The sequence below is a fragment of the Rattus norvegicus genome, chromosome Y, assembly GCF_036323735.1.
Source record: "Rattus norvegicus strain BN/NHsdMcwi chromosome Y, GRCr8, whole genome shotgun sequence".
In the NCBI taxonomy this organism is placed as follows: domain Eukaryota; kingdom Metazoa; phylum Chordata; class Mammalia; order Rodentia; family Muridae; genus Rattus; species Rattus norvegicus.
This window is the reverse complement of record NC_086040.1, coordinates 29,599,431-29,623,759: the sequence shown is the minus strand read 5'-3', so window position 1 is coordinate 29,623,759 and position 24,329 is coordinate 29,599,431. Positions and strand designations below refer to the sequence as shown.

At 34.6% G+C, this 24,329-nt stretch overlaps 1 long non-coding RNA gene across 1 annotated transcript in view; it reads right to left on the bottom strand.

The window, feature by feature from the left end:
* Nucleotides 1–21,377: 21,377 nt before the first annotated feature.
* LOC134484387 (uncharacterized) overlaps nt 21,378–24,329 on the bottom strand; it is an 84,144-nt gene continuing 81,192 nt past the window's right edge. Inside the window, exon 3 of the long non-coding RNA XR_010061826.1 lies at nt 21,378–21,472. This is a non-coding gene — a long non-coding RNA (uncharacterized LOC134484387). The remainder of the gene's footprint in view (nt 21,473–24,329) is intronic.

Here is a 24,329-nt window from a genome sequence, read left to right as displayed (position 1 = left end):
AGACAGAAACTGCACTATAGGTACCCAAAACATTGAAGAGTTTACTCTGAGCTGAGGACATAATACTTCTCCATCCCATCTTCCTTAGTAACTTTCTCTTTCTGACAAAAAGTATAAAGTCCATGACCTGTCAGGGATACAACTGTGCCATTCAAAACACTTGACTTTTGGAATAAAGAAATGAATCATATAAACTCTCTGACTTCCAGAAAGCAAAAGAACAGGGAAGTTCAGATGCTCCTGAGAGGCTCCTGGCTCCTGATTCCCTTATGTGGAAGGCAAAGTTAAAGGCTATCTCTTCAGAGATATGCCTCAACACCTAACAAGGACACACTAAGCTTTCCCAAGCACCAAATATTTCTTCCTTGTTTTTATACCAAGACAGAAGGCCAGCTTCCTTCTCCCCATCTCATATCCTTCATCCTCTTTTTTCTCACTCCAAAGTTGTCCCTGAATTAGGCCCATTAGTAAACCTTAGAGTTATTGAAGGAAAATCTGAGCGGCAGTTGCAGTAACTACAACAGAAGGAGCTAGGACTCACCAGGTTGTAAGAGAGTTTTCAGGGAGGTCCTAATGATAATGTCACTGAGAACTACTGTGGTCTACATGCTGAACACTTTTCCTTACATTGACCAGATTCTAGAGTGTCCTTACCAGATATATCTCCGGAAACACTGTTGAAACCTGTATGTACTACATCACTCTAAAGTAGAGACTTCTCTCTGCTTAACTAGTCGTTACATGCTCTGAATGTAGAAAGTTAGCCAGGAGCTTAGCATGGGTAGAAAAAATTTAGGAACATGGAGTGTATGACATACTTCTAGATAATATTTTTATTCCCAAGTTCATTCCTGTGACATAAAGTTCAATTTTCTGTGTTTTCTTTCTTTCCCAAAGGCAAGTATTTTCTCTACAACCTTAAATTGAATGAATATTGTATTTCAATTTCTTCCTGTAAATGGGTAGTTTTACCAAAAGGTATGGCCAATAGCCTTCTATGTGTCAACATTTGTGGGCAATGCCATTGCCCCAATAAGACAGAAGTTTCCTGCACCCCATTTTACAGATGATATCCTTTTAACTGCAAAGAATGAAGAGATTTTAGATTTAGTATATAGAAATTTATTTAAATTGCTAGAAGGTAGGGGATTTGATTACTGCCCCAGAAAAGGTACGAAAGGGCAATTTTGTAAATTATTTAAGAGCAAAACTAAGTCCTTATAACATTATCCCCCAGAAGGTTGAATTGAGGAAAGATAATCTTAAGACTCTTAATGATTTTGAAAATTTGAAAAATTACTAGGAGATATTAATTGGGTCAGATGTCATTTAAAATTACCTAATTATGAATTAAAACCATTGTATAACATTTTAAGAACAACAATGCCAATGAACCAGGGCTTTCTCATACTATACCAATATAGAAAGAAAGTACATGGACTGAGGAATGGCTCCAAATGCATATGTGGCAATGGATGGAATTTTTGGGCAACATAGGAAAGAGAAGCCTTTGTCCTCCCTTGTACATCTTTCACTTCAAGGGAATGTCATTCAGGAGAAAGGCTGGTTAGAGAAGAAGGAAATGGGAATGTGTAGGGATCTTATATGCAGGAAACAGGGAAAGGAAATAATATTGGAAATTTAAATATAGAAACATCCAGTTAAAAAAAAACAATATAATTTGCTAAAAAATAAAAAAAGTAAGATGTAAAAGACAGTAAAAGTTGCCAAGTAATCACACATATTTACTCGTAAATCTGATGTGGTCGAGTAATACTAGTGGAAAGACTGAGATGATGAAATCTCAACTAGAAGCAATTCTGTGTCCGTAATATTAGTGTCAGACAAAAAAATCACTATAGGTGTCCAAAGCATGGTGTTTACTCCGAGATAGCAACACAATATTTGTACTTCCCTTCTTCGTTAGTTCCTGTCTTCTTGAGAAAAACAGTAAAGGTCAGGAGCTCAGGGAATCAATTGTGCTCTTCACAACACTTGGATTTTGTAATAAAGAAATGAATGATATAAACTCTCTGAATTTTAGGAACCATAAGAAGAGGGAAGTTGAGATGCTTCTGAGAGACTCGCAGCTCATGATTCTCATATGTGGAAGGTTCAGATAAAGACTATCTCTTTAGCGATCCCACACAACTCCTATCTTGGACTCACTGAGCTTTCCAAGGACCACATAGATCTTTCTTTTTTTTCATACAAAGACAAAAAGCCAACTTAATCCCCTTCTCATATCTCTTCATCTTCTTTTTTCTCACTCCCAAATGACTGTTTACTCTGAAATAGAGGACAATTAGTAAACCCTAGAGGTAATGAAGGAACATCTGAAGATCAGTTGCAGTCACAGCAAAACTTGTGACATCACAGAAGAAGTTTTGGCTCTCCAGGATACCAGAGATTTTTCATGAATGAACTAATGATGATGTCTCTAAGACCTGCCATGGCCTATCTGCTAAAGAATTTTTCTTACATTGACTAGATTTGAGGGTGCCCTTTCCATGTATGTCTTCTGTAACATAGTGGAAATGTTTACATACTCCATCTCTCTAAAGCTAGTGACTTCTCTTTGCTTCTTTAATGGTAACATGCTCTGAAAGGACAAAGTTAGTCAGGGTCTTGGCATGGGTCGATGAGATTTAGGAACAGGTGTGTAGAAGATTCTTCTAGATAATATTTTCATTCTCAGGTTCATTCCTGTGGCACACAGTACAATTTTCTTCGTTTTCTCTGTTCCCCAAAGGCCAGTATTTTCCCTACAGACATTTATTTGAATGCATGTGCATTTCAATTTTTATTGTATATTCCTTGATACGTGACTTTATTCATATTCCTGAATGTGTACTCAAAAATTCTCTTTTCCACTTCTATTTTCTGCAATGATTTTCGCAACAAAGGCGCCCAGCTCTAGAGTGATAATAACAGTGTAAATTGTGTGTATCTACTTCAAGTGGTAAACTCCAAATTCCTATTTCATCCAAAAATTTCCACATATCAGTAAAGCATAGGACCACATGGCGTACAGAATTTGGTTCTCAGGTCCCTTTCGATATTGGTTCTTCAATATCTCTGTTCCAGTGTCTCTGGGTTAGATTTGAGATTTTTGAATGTTTTACCATGAATATTTCTTGAGGCCAAACATAAGATAGAGAAGGATGGGAATTGATAAGAATGGCTTCAGGACCAGGGAAACCCCCACTTCAATAGTTTCATAAGGACAGGAGGGAATCTATTTGCCAATGCAATTTGTGGACTCTACATTCTTGACCTAGTTGCACTGAATCCATTTTAAAATTCCCCCTAACTTCATAACTGTTGGAGCCACCAAAAGTATATACATATATATCATATATATTTCATATGTATATGATATATATATGTGTATATATATATATATATATATATATATGTGTGTGAAATCAGCCACCAAAACTAGATAAGATTTATGAAGCTAAGAAGTGCATTCTACCAGGAACTGGATATAGATAATTCCTGAGAGACACATTTAGAGCATGTCAAATACAGAAGTGAATGTTAGTGGCAAACCAGTGAACTGAAAACAGACATCTTGTTGGTAGTTTTTGAGACAGTATTACAATAGTTGAAGGTGTTGTTAACTCCAAAAGAACAATATTGTCAATGACCCAGTGCTTTCTTGTACTAGACCAATATTCAAACAATGAACATAGAACTATGGCTCCAAATACATATGTGGCAGAGTATGGGCACCAATGGAAGGAGAAGCCTTGGTCCTACCTAGGTTTGTCTCCCAGTTCAAGGGAATTTCAAGGGGCAGAATTATGGTTAGAGAAGAAGGGATTGTGAACAGGTAGTGATCTTATGGGCAGGAAATTGAGAAAGGACATAATATTTTAAATGTAAATATAGACTCATCCAGTTTAAAAACACTATAATTTGATAAAAATTTAAAAAAGAAAGATTTAAAAGTAAAGAAAACTGCCAACTAATCACACTTATTTACTCAGATCTCTAAATTGGTATTCAGAGTAATACTAGTGGAAAGACAAAGATGATGAAGTCTCAACTAGAAGCACTTCTTTCTCCGAAATATCCGTGTCAGACACAAAATGCACTATAGGTATCCAAAGCTTGGAGGAGTTTACTCTGAGCTAAGTACCCAATACTTGTCTTTACCTCCTTCCTTAAGACCTTTTTCTTCTGGGCAAAAAGAATAAAGGCCATAGCTCTCAGAAAAACAACTGTGCCCTCTCAAAATCTATTCTTTGCAATTAAGAAATGAATGATATAAACCCTTTGACATTCAGGAACCATAAGAACAGGGAATTCCAGATGCTTCTGTGACGCTTCCAGCTCTTGATTCTCATATGTGTAAGTCTCAGATCAAGTCTATCTCTTCAGCGATACCACTCCAACCCTTCCAAGGGCTCTCTGAACTTTTCAAAATACCACTTATTTCTTCATTTTTTTCATACAAAGACAGAAGGCCAGGTTCCTTCTTCACATCTCGGATCTCCTCATCCTGTTTGTTCTCACTCCCAAATGGCTGTTTACTCTGAATTAGTGGCAAATTAGCAAACCAGAGAGGTAATGAGGTAATATGTGAGAGTCAGTTCCTGTCAGGACAATAATTGTTACATCACAGAAGAAGCTAGGGCTCTCCTAGTTACAACAGATTTTTCATGGAGGTCCTATTTATGATGTCACTGAGAACTGCCATCTCCTACCTGCTAAACAGCTTTCCTTACATTTACCATATTCGAGGGTGTCCTTTCCAGGTATGTCTCCTGTGACACAGTGGAAAGCTTTACGTACTCCATCTCTCTTAAGCTAGAGACTTATGTCTGCTTCACTAGTGGTTACATGCTCTGAATGGAGAAGGTTAGTCAGGGGCTTGGCATGGGTCCCTAAGATCTAGGAATATGGAGTGCAGGAGATTCTACTGGATAATAATTTTATTCCCAGTTCCATTCCTCTGGCCTATAATTCAATTTCCTCAGATATCTTTCTTTTCTAATAGCCAGTATTTTCCCTACAGATCTTTAATTGAGTGAATATTTTATTACATTTTCTTAGTGTACATTCCTTGATAGTGGACTTTATATATATATTGCTGAATGTGTACTCAAATGTTCTATTATCCTATTCCATTTTTTTGCTCTGATTTTGAAAAAAAGGGGGCCCAGTACTAAAGTGAATATAACAGTGTATATATTCTGTATCTACTTAAATGACAAACTCCCAAATCCTTATTTTATCCAAAAATTACCACACATTAGTAAAGCAAAGGACAACATAGACTATAATGTGGTTCTGCGGTAGCATTAGATAGCAGTTCTCTAATATCTACCTTCCAGTGTTTCCATGGCCAGACTTGACGGTTTTGGATGTTTTACCATGATTCTTTATTCAGTCCAAACATAAAGTTCATTACATGGACTGGGAGAGGAGTGGCTTGAAGTCAAGTGAATCTTCTACTTCAGTAGGTTCATAAGAATAGAATGGAGTCTATATGGCTTCGTCATTTGTGGATTCTAAATTCTTAACTTAGTTGTGCAGAATACTTGTTAAAAATCCACCAAACACCATAGCTGTACAAGGGACCAATTATATCCTAGTCATTCTGATTGCTGTGCTATGGAAACTCAGGATTTTGTTTTTGATTTCCATTTACCTGATGGCTAAGGATGTTGATATTCCTCAGTTGAGAATTCATTGTTTAGCTCTACACACACAAACACAAACACAAACACACACACACATACACACACTCTCTGTCTCTGTCTCTGTCTCTCTCTGTCTCTCTCTGTCTCTCTCTGTCTCTGTCTCTCTCTCTCTCTCTCTCTCTCTCTCTCTCTCTCTCTCCGAAATCAAATGTAGATAAGAGTGATGAAGCTAAGGAGTCTATGCTGCCAGTGAACTGAAAATGGACATCTTGTTGGTAGGATTTGAGAAAGGATTAGAAGAGCTAAAGGTACTTTCAACACCATAATAACAACAATGCAAAAAAAAAAAAACAAACAAAAAAAAACAGAGATTTCTGGTACTAAACCAATATTCAAAGACTGTACATGGACAGAACTATGGCTCCAACTGCATATGTGACAAAGGATGGTCTTGGGGTCACCAATGGAAGGAGAAGCCATTGGGTTTGACTCCAAGTTCAAGGCAATGTCAGGGAGCAGTAAGGTGGGTTATAGAAGAAGGGGAGCAGAATTGGATAGGGCAATTATGGAAAAGAAACTGGGAAAGGAAATAACATATGAAATGCAAATGTAGAAATATCCAATTAAAAAAGCAATATAATTTTATAAGAAATTAAAAAAATGAAAAAAAGAAAAGAAATCTGCCAGCTAATCAAACCTATTGAGTCAGAAATCTAAAGAGTCACTGTCAGGGAATGGTATTCAGAGTAATACTAGTGGAAAGACTGATATGATGATGTCTTAACTAGAAGCTCTTCTCTTTCAGATATCAGTGTCATAAACAAATTGCACAATAGGAATCCAAAGCATGGAGGCATTTACACTGAGCTGAGGAGATAATACTTGTCTTTCCTTTGTTTCTTTGGACCTTTTCTTCAGGGCAAAAAGAGTAAAAGCCACAAGCTCTGAGAAGAACAACTGTGCCCTTCCCAACAACTGGCATTTGTAATGAATAAATTGATTATATAAACTCTCTTACTTACAAGAACCATATCAAGCAGGGAAGTCCAGATGATTCTGAGAAGATCGCAGCTCATGATTCCAATGTGTGGAAGGCTCAGATCAAGGCTATTTATTCAGAGAACCCACTCATTCCCTACCCAAGACTCACTGAACTTTCCCACGGACCAGATTTGAGGGTGCCTTTCCAATAGTGTCTCCTGTGACATACTGGAAAACTTTACATACTATATATCTGTAAAGCTAGAGACTTCTCTTTGCTTCATTAGTACTTACATGTTCAGAATAGAGAATGTTGGTCAGGGGCTTGGCATGGGTAAAAAAGATCTAGGAACATGGTGTGGAGGAGATTATTCAGGATAATAATTCCACTTCCACGTCCATTCCTGAGACATACAGGTCAAGCTCCTAGTTTGTCTCGGTTTCCCAAAGTCCAATATTTTCCTCCAGACGTTTAATTGAAGGAATTTTGTATTACATTTTCTAAGTGTACATTCTTTGAAAGAGGACTTTATATATATATATATTCCTGAATGTGTACTCAAAAATATTGCTTTCCAATTTTATTTTTTGCAATGATATTGCAACAAAGTGGGCCCAGCTAAAGTGTGAATATAACAATATAAATATTGTATACCTACTTCTAATGATAATCTCCCAAATCCTTATTTTATACAAAAATTAACAGACATCAATAAAGCAAAGGAGAACATAGACCCTAGAATGCGGTCCTGAATTTCTTTTAGGCTTGAAAAATTTTGCCTAGAAATTTTGTAGTTGTATTTGTGTCTTTATCCCTCCACTGGTGTCCTTCCGGGCTACAGGAGTTGGCCTCTAAATGTTCCATATCACCAATGTAAGTCACAGCTTAGGTAACCCCCATTGATTCGTGGGTACCTCCATTATCCTGGACTCTTTCTCTTCCTGGAGATTTCCCCTACCTCCTCATCTCTAAAAGTTCAAGATTTCCTTTCCTTCTCCTGACTATTGGATCATATCTCCTGTCCCTTCCCACACAGGATCCATTCTCCTCTTCCTTCCATCTCCCATCTAGTTCCTTCCCTCAATCGGCCTCCTAGACAATTTTATGCCCATTCTACATGAGACTCAATCCTATGCACTTGGGGCATTCTTCTTGTGTATCTTCTTTGTATCTATGAGCTTAGTGGAGAATGTCCTGTAGTTTACGGGTAATATTACTTATAATTGAGCAATTTCAAAAACCCTGCTGGATCATATTTTTATAGTAGTATTCAACTTTGAAAATGATAATTTAATATGTGTGAATGTCCGGAGGAACAAATTTAAGTAAAAAGAAACTTAAAACATAGATCAAATCACAGATTTTAAAAGTTGACCTAATAATAAAATTGTCTACTATCATAAAGTTTGATTATATCACAGGCAATTTTTTAAGTGGTACAATAAATTTGGCAGACAAATGATGTTTTTACCAAATAATTATGGATAATTTGACTAAGATCAAATAAGATTAATATATTATTTCCATTTTGATATCACTTGCTGGCATTTTTCCTCAAACATGATGTATATAGCATTAAACATAATGGTATTAGTTTTAAATTTTAATATTTATTTTAACCTAACCTATAAAGTAACAGGTTGTCTTATTTTATTCTTGTTGACATTCAACCTCAACCTTGATTTTTCAGTTCTTTGTTCCTTCCTGTCCTATGTCCCTCACCACTTATACTAGTCTCTCTTCATTATTCTTACATCTACATCCATATCCCACATGTTCAATATCTTCCATAGCACACTGTATAAAACCCAACTTTCTAATGTCTGCGACCTATATCAGTTAAATAAACTCAAGCCATCCACAGCTTCACATAAATACAAGTATATTAGAAGGAGATTCTATGATCTATATGAGAAAGAACACATGGTATTTGCCTTTCTGAGTCTTTGCTACCTTACTCGGTATATTTTCTAGTTACATTTATTTTCCTGAAACCATGATAGTTTAGTTTTCCTAGGGCTTAATGAAATGCCATTTCGTATATTGTCATATTCTTATGTATCTACATATCAATGAACATTCCTTACTATTCTCAATAAAACAACAATAGATTTTTTGTGAATAATGATGAGAAAGCTCAGATAGAGAAGTCAAGATTAATTACTGACAAACTAAGAAAAAAATTTCAAAGATAAAAATTTGTGGTTATGTTAACTAGATCAGTGTACATTAAGGTTAATAAAGGATGTGGTATTTATAATGTTTTAATAAAAATTATAATTGTAGAATATTCAATACTTTAGAGAATGCTTATAAAATTGTCCATCACTAAGTGTTACTTACACTAAAAATTTAATATTTTTATAAAATATTTTGGAGATATATATATATATATATATATATATATATAACCTTCAAAATAACATTAAGAAGTTACTGTCATAAAATTCAATAACAACACCAAAGACCGGTTATATGAATTAAAAACGGACTAGAAGTTATTGAAAACCTCTCCAATTAAATTCAGAGACTTAGAAAAGAGAGCCTTTTAATAGAAAGGCACATGGCAAACAAGAAACAATAAAATCCTGAAACTATACTAAGATGGTTACTATTCATTCCTATGCGTTAAGGTTCCATCAACAAGCATGGTAGATGAAGAGAAGGTATATGTCAGAAAAATTAATTCATGTTTAACATAGTAACTTTCTTCATAATACCCAAGCAGACACTTCTCTTTTTTGTTGCTTAAAAAGTATGTACAAAGCACGGCTTTTGATTATAACACTAATATTTCAAAACTATCATTAAATATGCAAAGATCTTAACACAAAACCCATAGTTTTCATAGCAACCATACAAACTTAAGAAGGAAAAGAAAACATTTTTAAGTACATAGATATGCGTAATGAAGTCCCCACCTTACCAGTAACAGATGGGTCAAATTTATTGTTCTATGTATTACATAGAATACTCTATCCCAGTTCATTGTTCCTTAGCATATGTTTTTCCTCATCTTTCTCTGTTACTTATCTTCTGAATGCAGGTTATATTTCTCATAAAATTAGTTCAAATCATCCAATCTTCACTCCAACAAAAAGAAGGTGTTGACATTAGAGGAAAACCAATTAAAGGTTCTCATTCTTTATTGTGCAAAATTTTATATATTATTTTGTATGCTTAATATGCTTCTACACCTTAGTGATGACAATTCAATATTGGCCTGAAATCCAACATTCTTAATTCACAATGTAAAAGCCCTTTAGCTAATCACAGAAAAGCCTTCAAAGTGTATTTACATAGGTTTATTTAATAATAATTCAACTTATAGTGTAAGGGGAATAGTGATGTATAACATCTTTTCTTACATTTTTGGTGCCTCACATTATTTTATAGCTAAGAGATTTCATTAGAATCAAGAAAAAATTATTAACATCTTACTAAAATAAAATGAGAATTTTTCTCTGTATAATTCAGAACTTATTCTTGAACATTTTTGTGACACTGTTTCTTTTATATCCCTGGCAGTACCAGAACTCACTCTCCCTCTCACCTTTTCTCTCTTTCTCTCTCTGTAGACCAATCTGGCCTTGAGCTTAGAGTTCTGCCTGCTTCTGCTCCCCAGTGCTAAGAATAAAGGCCTGTGCCACCACACCCCGTTCTTGTCTACATCTTTAACATGCTCTTGTCTGATTATATTCCAAATCTTATGAAGTTAGTTCCCTAAAGTACCTAGAAAAACTCCAATACCAAAAATATATTTTGCATATCTAAGTCCCTCTTCCCAAATTCCTGATTGATTTAGTACCTAGCAAGCTCTATGAAGGAACTGAAAACAACAAATTTTGCTTTCATAACAGGAATAAAGAAAAGGACTGTTTACTGCACGATCTCTTGATATCACGGAACAATTCTTCCAACACTACAAAGTGAAATCTCATAAAGAAATGGGTACCCGAAGCCACAGTTTCTTACCTTCTATTTGGTTGTGCACACAGTGACCACCATTTCATTTTAACCAGGTTTAACGCAAAGGTATTCTCTGCCCCAAGAATCCAATTCTACTATATTGACATATTCAGCCATGTTCAGATAAATTTAATCACCAAGCACACCAAAGTAAGGATTTATAAAATATCCAACAGAAACATGGGAAGAAATGCTACAAATATAAATTCATACAGAATAAATAAACAAAAGGTCATTTACTTTTTGTAACACAACATCTATCCATTTTCATTGTATTTATTGGTTCTGTGTATATTCAGAAGCCAAGAAAATTGTATTTAAGCCAGGACACAATTTGTGAGTTTTAGTTCTCTCTATTATATAGACTATGAAGACTAACACTTAGATATCAATGCTTAATAGAAAGCAATTTTACATGTTGTGTCATTTAACTATTTCTCGGATTTTTTTGTATAATTGAAAAAGTATAGCTAAATCTTGTTATTTAATATTATTCCCACTCAATTTCAATATCTACTTTAACTCTGAGTAATAAGTCCAAATGGGATCTGATTACATATATTGGCCACATACGTATTTTTCTAAAAATTATAAGGCAAAGTTTTATATGCTAGAATGTACACTTTTGGGAGTACTGGAATTTAGTTCATCCTTTTTCATTACTTTTCTCTGAAAGACTATTTTTTACTAATTTGTTTCAAATTTTTAGAAGTATTGTTGTGTGTGTGTTTGTGTGTGTGAGTGTGCCTGTGTGAGTATACATACATACATATACATGTATATTTTATAATTCAAATATAATAAGACCAGAGAAAGTAGCTTGAGTGATATTGATAATTTATAGACACAGTGAATTTTTGTATATGCCGTATATATAACCTTGAAAATATTTTCTGAGTATTTTTTCAAAAGCAATTTTTAAATATGTATACTAGATCAAACATGCTAATTGCAGTTTTAGCTTTTTCCACACTAATTTTATCTCATTAGATGTCTAGAAAGAAATATATGGATCCCTGAATCATATATTAACTCCAACTGTAGGTAGAATCAATGATAGATCTTATTTTTCTCACCTTTACTTCATAAATTATATATTTAATATGCTCTATTTATATTAGAAACGTGTGCCACATTATACATATATATATGTATTTGTTGATAACTTCCTTCTTTAAACAAACATTAAGAATTAATGATTTATATACATTATTACAAAATCTAAGAACATTCAGTGTCTTCCATAATCAACTACCATAATGCATAAATATTAGAATCATTTCCTGACTGACGCTATTAACAAAAATTACTTGATGTACCATTCCTATAAACTAATTTAGATATTATCCATTTGAGTTTCTTCAAGGAAATGTCTAACTTTTCGTAAAGGGAAATATAGTAAAATTGTTACTGTCTTTGAATCACAAATGATGTCAGTATTTTTTTTCATTCTATATTTCTTTAAATTGTAAAATACAGTTTTGTTTAAATAAGTCATAACAAAAAGGGACATATTGATTATAGACAGCAAAAGAGAGCAAATGAAATTAATGCCAAACTCTAATATTTGAGCCAATATCAGAAAAGGGGAATGATATTTTACTATTAATTTAAGGAGACATAATGTCATTTTTATTTAATAATTTTCCTGAATATTTTATGTATTTTCAGTTCAAATGGTATCTCCTTTCCTCCCTCTCCCATAAACCCCCCTTCCAGCTTCTTTGAAGATGTTCCCATTTCCACCAACTCACTTCAACCTCAATGCCCTGGCATTACCCTACACTGGGGAAACAAGTCTTCACTGGATTAAAGGATTTTAATTCCACTCATGCTGGACAGTGCATTTCTCTGCCACACATGTGGCTGGAATCATTGGTTCCTCAAACTGTACTCACTAGTGGGTTGTTTAATCCCCCTAATTTCTGGTGTGGTCTTGTTGGTTGATATTGTTGTTCTTCCTGGGGTTTTGCAAATCCCTTCAGCTCATTAAGTATTTTCTCTAAAACTTCCATTGAAACCCCCATGTATAATCCAATGGTTAGCTGCAACCATCCTCATTTATATCAGTAGGGATCTGTCAGAACCTCTCAGGAGACATCCATATCTGATTTCTATCAGCAAGGATTTGTTGGCATCAGCAATGAAGTCTGAATTGGGTGGCGGCATAGTGGATGGATCCCCACGTGGGGCAGTCTCTGGTTGACCCTTTCTTCAGTCCCTGTTTGACTCTTTATCATTGTATTTCCTCCCATGAATATTTTGTTCCTTCTTCTTAGAAACAATGTAGCATCCACATTTTGGTCTTCTTTTAGCTTGGGCTTCATATGACCTGTGGATTCTTTCTTATTAATTCCACACTTTTGGGTTGATACACACTTCCAATTAGTTTATATTATTTGTGTTATTACCTCACACAGAATGAAAATTTCTAATTCCATCCTAAGAATTTTATGCAAACATTGTTTTTGATAGCTTAGAATACAGGGTGTAAATATACCACATTTCCTTTATCCATTTCTTTGTTGAGGGACATCTGGGTTCTTTTCAGCTTCTGGCAAATATATGTATATATGTATATATGTATATATGTATATATGTGTGTGTGTGTGTTTATACATACAATTTATGTGTGAGTATGTATGCAGATATATATATATATATATATATATATATATATATATATATATATATATATATATAGTTGCTTTCCACATATAGCATCATGTGTCCTTGTTATATGTTGGAGCATCTTTTGGGTAAATACCCAAGAAGTGGTATTGCAGGATCCTCATGTAGAACAAATTTTGTTAGAAAATTCCAGATTGATTTCCAGAGTGGTTATAACAGCTTGCAATCCCACCAACATTGGAGGAGTGTTCCTCTTTCTCCACACCCTTTTAAGTATCATTTGTCTACTGAATTTGTTTTTATCTTAGCCATTCTGATTGGTGTGCTGTGGAATCTCAGGGTTTTTTTTTTTTTTGTTTGTTTTTTTGTTTTGTTTTGTTTTGTTTGTTTTGTTTGATTTGTTTTTTTTTTTTTTTGTTTTGTTTTTTTTTTTATTTCCATTTACCCGATGGCTAAGGATGTTGATATTCCTCAGTTAAGAATTCATTGTTTAGCTCTATACACAATTTTGGTAGGACTATTTGATTCCCTGTAACATAATTCATTGAGTCTTTGTATAGATTGAATTTAGCCCTCTATCAATTGGAGGATTGATAAAGATCTTTTCTTTTCTTTTTTTTTTTCTTTTTTTTGGAGCTGGAGACCGAACCCAGGGCCTTGCATTTACTAGGCAAGCACTCTACCGCTGAGCTAAATCCCCAACCCTAAAGATCTTTTCTTAATCGGTTGGTTGCTTCTTTTTGCTAATCACAGTGCCCTTTGCCTTACAAAAGCTTTACAATTTTATGAAGTTCCATTTGTCAAATCTTTATCTTAGAGCATAAGCCATTGGTTTTATATTCAGGAAATTTCCCCAGTGCCCAAGTGTACAAGACTCTTTGACATTTTTCTTCTACTAGGGTTAGGTTATATGGTTTTATGTGGAGACCCTTGATCCACTTTTACTTGAGCTTTGTATGCGGTGATAAGAATTGATTGATATCACTTCTTCTACATGCTAATTTCCAGTCAAACCAACACTATTTGTTGAAAATGCTATGTTTTTTCCATTGGATGATTTTGGCTCCTTTGTCAAATACCAAGTTCCTGGTGTGTGCCTTCATTTCTGGGTCTTCAATTCTATTCCACTGATCTGGGTATTTGTCTCTGTACCATAACCATTAAATTTTTATCATTATTTTTCTGTTACACAGTTTGAGGTAAGGTATAGTGATTCCCAAAGAAGGAAAAGATCTTTACCAATCCTGCAAAAGATAGAGTCCTTATATCCAAAATATACAAAGAACTCAAGAAATTAGACCGCATTGAGACAAATAGCCCTATTAAAAAATGGGGTCAGAGCTAAACAAAGAATTCACAGCTGAGGAATGCCGAATGGCTGAGAAACACCTAAAGAAATGTTCAACATCTTTAGTCATAGGGGAAATGCAAATCAAAACAACCCTGAGGTTTCACCTCACACCAGTGAGAATAGCTAAGATCAAAAACTCAGGTGACAGCAGATGCTGGCGAGGATGCGGAGAAAGAGGAACACTCCTCCATTGTTGGTGGGATTGCAGACTGGTACAACCATTCTGGAAATCAGTCTGGAGGTTCCTCAGAAAACTGGACATTGAACTGCCTGAGGATCCAGATCTACCTCTCTTGGGCATATAACCAAAAGATGCCCCCAGCATATGAAAAAGACACGTGCTCCACTATGTTTATAGCAGCCTTATTTATAATAGCCAGAAGCTGGAAAGAACCCAGATGCCCTTCAACAGAGGAATGGATACAGAAGATACGGTACATCTACACAATGGAATATTACTCATCTATCAATAACATTGCCTTTATGAAATTCATAGGCAAATTGATGGAACTGGAAAATATCAAGCTGAGTGATGTAACCCAATCACAAAAAAAAAAAAAAACACACACACATGGTATGCACTCATTAATATGTTGCTATTAGCCTAAATGCTTGAATTACCCAAGAGGCCTAGAACACATGAAATTCAAGACTGATGATCAAAATGTGAATGCTTCACTACTTCTTTAAAATGGGAATAAGAGTACCCTTGTCAGGGAAGAGAGTGGCAACATAAAAACAGAGACAGAAGGAACACCCATTCAGAGCCTGCCCCACATGTGGCCCGTACATATACAGCTACCCAATTAGACAAGATGGATGAAGCAAAGAAGTGCAGGTGGACAGGAGGCAGATGTAGATATCTGCTGAGAGACACAGCCAGAATATAGCAAATACAGAGGTGAATGCCAGCAGCAAAGCACTGAACTGAGAACAGGAAACCCGTTGAAGGAATCAGAGAAATAACTGGAAAACTTGCAGGAGCTCAAGACCCCATATGAACAACAATGCCAAGCAACCAGAGCTTCCAGGGACTAACCCACTACCTAAAGACTATGCATGGACTGACCCTGAACTCTGACCTCATAGGTAGCATTGAATATCCTAGTAAGATCACTCATGGAAAGGGAAGTTAGTCCTTGTTCCTGCTAAGACTGAACTCTAGTGAACGTGATTGTAGGGGGGAGTGTGGCAATGGGGTGAGGATGGGGAGGGGAATACCCATAAAGAAGGGGAGGTGGAGGGGTTGGGGTATGTTGGCCTGGAAACCGGGAAAGGGAATAATACTCAAAATGTAAATAAGAAATACTCAAGTTAATTTAAAAAAAAGAAATGAAAGGATCCAGTGTTAGAAATATGCACAAAAAATTAAGCGAAAGACTACAAAAATTTGGAAGGGAGATGAGATGCGGGCAGGTCTAGGAGGAGCAGGAGGGATTGTGGGTGCACTTGATCAGAGCACATTGTATTACATGTACGGAATGTTCCACAAATGAAAAGCAAACCTTCCCATCCTTTTGATATCCTTATGCTGTGTTACAATGCAAGGCTTTCAAGAGGAACACAGATCAGATATCAGCTCCTGCTTCTTCTTTTACGGGTGTCCTTGTGGTGAATAAATTTTACAAGCAGAAAAAAAAATAAAGAAGTTCTTTTCTTGTTGAGGATAGTTTTCTCTGTCATGGGGTTTTTGTTTTTTCAAATGAGTTTTCAAATTGCTCTTTCTAACTGTATGAAGAAGTGAGTTGGAATTGTGATAGCAATTGCCTTGAATATGTTGATTGCTTTTGGCAAGTTGGCCATTTTTGCAATATTAACTCTACCAATCCATAAGCATGGTAAATCTTTCCATCTGAGATTTTCTTCAATTTTTTTCTTCACAGACTTGAAGTACTTGTCATAAAGATCTTTTACTTGCTTGGTTGAAGTGACACTGAGGTATTTTTTATTATTTGTGACTAATGTGAAAGTTGTCATATCCCTAATTTCTTCTCAACCTGTTTATCCTTGAAGTAGAGGAAGTGTAATGATTTGTTTGCGTTAATTTTATATCCAGGGACTTTACTGAAGGTGTTTTTGGCTGAAAGAGTTCTCTGGTTGAATTTTTGGGGTCACTAAAATATACTATCATATCATATACAAATCATGATATTTTCAATTCTTGAATTCCCTTTGATCTCCTTTGGTTGTCTAATTTCTGTGAATAAGATTTCTAATGCTATATTAAAAAAGTAAGTGGAGATTGGGCAACCGTTTCTATTCCCAGATATTTGTTGAATTGCTTCAAGGTTCTCTCCATTTATGTTGATGTTGGGTACTTTTTTTGTAATATTGTTTTTACTATGTTTATGTATGGACCTTGAATTTATTATATGTACCAAATCTTTTAACATGAAGAGGTATTGATTGTTTTCATTCTTTGTCACCATCTAACAAGATGATCATTTGTTCCCCCACCCTGTGAGTTTGTTTAAATAATTGATTTTTCTACATGCTGACCTCCAGTTGATCCAACACCGTTTCTTGAAAATTCTGTCCTTTTTCCATTAAATGGTTTTAGCACATTTTTCAAAGATAAAGTGACCATACGTTTTTGCATTCATTTCTGGATCTCCAGGCTTGGATATCTGGTAAAACTTTCAATTACCATGGATGGAGAAACCAAGATACTCCATGACAAAGCCAAACTTACAAAACATCTTTGAACAAATCTAACTCTACATAGGAGAGTAGATGGACACTTCCAACACAAGGAAGGAAACTACACCTAGGAAAAATTTGGGAATTAATCTTTCAACAAACCCAAAAGATGATAGCCACACAAACGTAATTCCATTCCTAACAATAAAAATAACAAGAAAGAACAATAAATTTTATTTAATATCTCTTATCATCAATGGACTTAGTTCTCCAATAAGAAGATATAAACTAAGGGATTGGATAAATAAAGTGGACCGAACATTTTGCTGCATAGAGGAAACACACCTTACTTATATAGACAGTCACTATCTCAAGGTAAAAGGCTGGAGAGAAATTCCAAGCAAATGGTCCCAAGAAACAAAACAGAAATAGCCTTTCTTACATTGAATAAAATTGACGTTCAACCAAAGATATCAAAAATGATAAGGAAGGACAAAATAATTGTCAAAGAAAAAATAATACTAAGATGAACTATCAATTCTGAACAACTATGTTTCAAATGCTAGGGCACCTAAATTCACCAAAAGAAACATCACTAAGACTCAAAGCATATATTGGCGCCAACACAATAATAGTGGGAGACTTCAATACCCAAGTTCATCAATTGACCGTTTGTGGAAAATGAAACTAAATTGATACAGTGAAAATAACAGAAATAATCATCCAAATGGATTTAGCAGATATTTAAAGAACATTTCATCCTAAACTACAGAATATACCTTTTTTTTTTGCACCTAAAAGTAACTTCTCCAAACTTACCATATACTCTGTCACTAAACAGGTCCCTATAGATACCAGAATACTGAAATAATCCCATGCACCCTATCAGATTATCATGGACTAGTGCTGGTCTTCAATACTTTCTTATTTTTATATTTGTTTTTATTATCAATATTTGCTTAATGTGGTATTTTTGAAACACCAGCTTTCTTGATAGTTTGGCACTATGAAATCTAGGTTGGGTTTAGCCTAGTAGTAATCCTTCCATTTTGCCTCTATAGTAGCAAGAGAGAGAGCTCCATTCCATTCTTGGATATATTCTACATTTTGAGTGAACATTTTGGGCACACTGTGCATTTAATGGTTTTCATCTTTTCTTAAATATATATTATTATTATCTCATCTTACAAATTTGTAGTTTGATAATTACATTTTAATATCATGGTTCCTGAATGGATCTTTTGATCTCATTTTGTTTATATGTTATCTCCATTTTAAATGGATTTTCCTTTGTGAATATTTTCTGTCTTTAAGTATGTTTTTGTCTTTATGTGATTTTATTATTGTTTATCAATGAAAAAATGCAATTTATTTACACCAGCAGCCTTACAGGAAGGGGAACACAAGAGTTAGTTAGATATTTGTATAGTATGGGTTACTTATTAAAAAATAAAAATCTCTGAAACAAAGGACAGTGATGAATTTCACACTATCCTCCCCCAATGTTCCCAGCATACAATAATTCCCAGTAATGGCCTGAGGTCATGTGCTGTTGGGAATAGTTGATGGAAGAATAAACCCACAAACCACAGAATATTTAAAGAAAAACTTTCTTCCATACACACAGATACATAATAGGATTACATGGAGGTCAATACAATTAATTGAAGAAGATGAGAAGAGGAATGTTGTGAGGACAAGGAAAGAATTTAAACCACTGTCAACTATACAATGGTGAACATTTGTTCCCAAAAAGTGGTTTGTGTGCCAGAACAATAACAGCTGGACTGGACCCACCTTTTATCTACACAGATTGTGGAGCTATGGTCCTATTGGAAACAATGAAGACAGAACCCAAAACAATAGCAAAAGGAGGAATTAATATAAGCAATCCGGTGATGCAAACTACCAAAGACATGTTTATGTTCCAACCAGAAATCGCAGGAAAACTAAAGTCATATTTGAGCGCCCCATCTAAAGACAAGAGTGAGCGAGCCATGGCCTTTCTCCCTTTCATATTTTTCAAGTACTTTACAGAAACAAGAATTTCAGACTGCTTTGTCCATGATTTATGAAAGGGTTTTCTAGGCGTCATGTATTAAGAAATCATTTAAAAGTATTTTTAGCTCCTGACACGGTTTTATTAAAGTTCTCAAACTTCTTGGACTAAGATTCCAAAGTGTAACTAGGCCAACCCTGAGCTGTAAAACTATGACAAAGCAACAATAACAGATATTTTCATGGCCCAAGCACTATAGCACTGTACTATTGAGTAGAGTGATCCAAATTAATTCAAACAGCTCAAGAGAGAAGCAGAAAAAGGTTAGAAAAGTGATGAAGAGTCAACACCTTGCTTGTGTATGCCAGCAATTATGGTTCTGCAGTAAGTCCTAAGAGGCAGTATCCAAGTAGCAAGGGGAGGAAAGGACTAAGGACAAGACAGGGAGAAAAACTAGCATGGCACATATATGGAAGAGAAAAACTGAAAATGTCCTGTAATTAAAAAAAAAAGATTTTTTCATTATTTTCTCATTCCAATCAAAAGAGACATCCATGAATGATTCTCCTCTAAGGCTTCCATAAAAGAGGTAAAACGAAAAAGAACATAAACATTGAAAGTTTGAAAATAAAACAAAAGAAAAAGATCTTGTGTACGTTTCAGAGCAGGAACACTGAAAAATGCACTAAATCTGGTCAAGATGAAACGTAGAGTGGGAAGCAGGAATTAGAATTAAGAGCTGCAAGAGATAGGCAGGTGAGCAGTGACAGGAACATGGCCAGGCCTGAGAGATAAGGCTGGATCTTTACAGGGACACAGAATGAGGTAAGAAAACATTTCAAATAAAGCAGCACCTTTTCTTTCTGCTCACCTCAGTAATCCCATCCTCTAATATCCCCCATTGAAGGACTAAAATAGAAGAGTTGTGGTATGTATGTCACTCACTTCCCATTTACTTTTAACCCTGCCTCCAAAGTCAGGAAATCCAAACTTTCTAACTTCCAAGAACAAAAATACAGCCCCAGGTATAAGGAGGTCCTGAGGGCCAAATGACAAACTGCAGTTAGTGAGAGTAGAGAATATGGAGATGTCTCATTCAACATAGCAGAAGTGTGACGGCCCAAGCTAAGAAAGGAAAAGGCAACCATATCAGGTAAACAAGGTCTGCTTCTCATAACATTAAACTCATTTATATTATTCTTTCCTTATAAAAGAAATACTTTATTTGGGCTTATAAACCAGAATATCAGAGTCAGTGATTGATGATATCAGAGCAAAGATATACAGGCAGAGGTTGCTGACCATAAGCGGAAGGTGGAGAAAACTAGATTGAAATAGCTTCAATCCTTTGAAACTTCAAAGCCTACCCCGAACAACATACCTCCTGCAACAAGGACATACCACCTAGTGAGGTTACAATTTTTGGGCATTTACATTATTCTTAACTACACTTAGTCAAATCAATTCCCAGCTCAATCTTCATTTTGAATGAAGCTGATTTTCCTGCAAAGTGGCTCTACCATCTTCTCTTCCTAATATTGGCTTTCATCATGGGGATAATAGATGATTCTGGATGCATAGGGGATGTTTTTATTCCTATATATCACTCCATATACGTACTATATGTGTACTGACATTTCAATGAGTTTCATTTGGAGAAGGTATAAATGGTTTAGCTTATATATATGCTTTCAACCTCTATTAACATCTTTTAGAAAATATCAAATATCCATTCTTGGTTAATAATTTCTTCTCTCATATGATAAAAAAATAAAATTTTACTCTAATCAAAATAATTCTCTATTATTTTAATATTGAAAGATACAGAAGAATATTAAGATAATGTGGAATATTAAATCAGCTGATCTGCATGTTCATTAATTAAGAACAACTAGAATCATTGATATGTTTTTGGAACATAATATAGTAACAAATACAAAAGCATTGAATAAATAGTGGCAGAAGACGAGTGTCATCATCTAAAATGTACCTTACCTTCAGATCCAGTGTTTTCTTTCATGTAGCAAGAATTCAATTTACCTACTCTTCCTCAGTATTTTTCAAACTCTCATTGACTCTAATTTCAAAGCTGTATCCTATAACTGGCATGATTGTTAAATTTCAAACCAAGTACAGTGCATGTGTCAATCATTTTCCGCCTTTCCTTATTTGTGTTTTATTCTGTTCCCAAAGGCCATGTTGTGTTGAAGTTATGAAGAATTTCTTGCTCCTTTGATGAAAATTTTCTGAAAGCATAGATTATTCATATTTGTAAAATACTGTTGATATGTTTAATAGTACTGGATATTATAGTTAAAATCATCTGGATTAGGAATTTTTGCATGTATATCATAACACACTAAAATACTAAAGATTAAAAGTAGAAGAGCTAGAATTTATCACATGTTTTTACTCTTCTAGGGTTTGTAAATTTACAAAATCTGAAAAATGACTTCTTTCTGTGAAATTCACATTCATGAGCTATTAAATTCTAATCAAAGAGTGTGTCAGCATCAATAAACTTGGATTAAATTATAATTGCAATACAAAATGTTTGTAGTAAGTATATGGGCAAATAATTTGTCTGAATATACTAAATAAGCATGTAATATAATCATAGGTTTGCTCTTCATTAAATAAGTACTCCCATTTATAACTTAAAAAATACAGATATTAAAGTAAGTTTTGTTATATAACAGCTAATAATGGTCTTAGTAATGGATTAAATCACCAAACAATGAACACTAAGTAGGAATGTCTAGTGAGTTAGAGGTTCTTTCAAGCATCTTCAAGGGTCTAAAATAAATTCCTTTATAATTCTCCTAAATCCACTTATCATGAAATATTCCACATCAGAGTAAATAACACCAACATCTTTTCTTTTGCTCAAAAAAAGACATTGGCTTTCTTTTCTTCCTGCCCACACCACACTCATTCTTCTACCAAACACAACAATTTCCAACATAGCTCTCTGATATGACTCTTTTTCATTATCACTGACAGTACTTCCAGATAGACTTCAAAAACATCCTTAAAATTATTCTCTGTATCATCTCATAATACATAAGTAACCAGAGTCCCTTCTATATACATTGTGAGTTAAACAAACTTATTTAAAACTGTTCAATGATTTCTAAGACATTTACAGTAAATAAAAATTATATGTCTAATACTGTTCCTATATTCCCATATGAGACATTGCCTAAGCTTCAGCTTTATTTGGACTGCTCTTCTATCTCTTAGTCAATACAAACTACTATCATATTTACTTTTTGGAAATGTCAAGCTCTTTGTCCTTTTATCATCCTTCTATTTACTGTGATTTTGCCCAAAATATAGATCAACTATATTTCATCTAATCTAACTTAAATGTCACTTCCTTATGACAATCTCCATGACCATATTTTTAAAATAGATTCTTCAACTACTTGCATACTATCAACTGTAACAGACTGATTTATGGATTCATTTCTTTCTTTTTCTTGAACTATAATGCAATTTTTATAAAAGAAAGTTCATAATACATTTTATTCATTCCTAATCTATACCACTATTATGGACCTGATACAGTAATGGAGACTTATTATTTATTACATGATTCAGTAAGTTTCAAAAATAAACTTTATACTATTCTTCATTTTAATAAATATGCATCCCATTCATTGGTTAGTCCAACATGTAGTAATTATGTGAATTCTTCAATATATTACAATTCAATGACCTAGTTGACATTGCCTATATATTTTAATTTGTCACAGATAGTCTGTGTCATATTCAACACAATACTGTGTTCACTGAGCAATTATCTCATCTGGCAATATATTTGACATGAAAGAATGAGATCCCATGAGGAAATAGATGGACTTCCAGGAGTGCTGACACACTCAAGAGAACAGGAGAGACTTCTTCTTCTCAGAGGTAACTTCCTGGAGTGCTCAGAACCCACGAATGGAGGTGTAGTCTGTTACAGCATACTTTTGTTTCTATCTATTCCATATAGCTGAACCTGATCCACAGCTCTTGGTACACAAAAAACTCCTAACCCAAAACATCCGGGAAATCCCAGACAAAATGACAAGATAAAACCTAAGGATAATAGGTATAGTAGAGAATGAAGACTCCCACTTTGAAGGGTCAGTAAATATCTTCAACAAAATTATAGTAGAAACCTTCCCTAACCTAAAGAAAGAGACAACCTTACACGTACAAAATTCAAAGAGAACTCCCAAAAATTTGGAGCAGAAAATAAATTTCTTCCATCACATAATAGTTAAAATATAAAGTACACAAAACAAAGAAAAAATATTAAAACCAGTAAGGGAAAAAAGGTTGAGTTACATAAAAAGGGAGACCAATCAGTATTCCACACTTCTTAAAATAGACTATGAAAGCTATCAGGTCCTGGGCATATATCACACAGATCATAAATGAACAAAAATGTCATCCCAGGCTGCTATAAAACCTCTCAACTACCATAGATGGAGATTCCAAGATATGCCATGACAAGAGCAAATTTACACAATATCTTTCCACAAATCCAGTCCTATAAAAGATGAAAGATGGAAAATTCCAGTACAATGCAGGAAACTACACCCAGAAAAAGAAAGAACCTAATCTACTTTTAAAACACAAAAGAAGATAATGTAGGTAGCCACAGAAACATAATTCGACATCTAACAAGAAAAATAAAAGACAAATCCAATCATTTGTCTCTGATATCATTAAACATCAAAGGACTCAAATGCCCCTGAAATGACATACACTAGAAATCAACTGCCCTGGAATAGAAACACTTTAAACTTCCTCTGTCTGCAATGGAGGGGTCAGAGATAGCTATCTGATGGAACAAGATCTAGAATTGACCTTGTGACTGAGGAGTGTCTCAAACAGTCAGCCTCTGCTGTAGTGTACCTGAGACTGAATCCTTGTCAACAAGAATCCATAGGAGACTCTCACTTTGTTCGTGGCTGACTCAGGTATACCATTCAACTAATAAAGACCAGAACTTGTTCCTCAAACCTTATTGCATAGCCAATACAACTTTGACCACCAAAAAATCTCCAAGAACAATGGATTGACGTCCCATGGCCAATGAATAAAAGT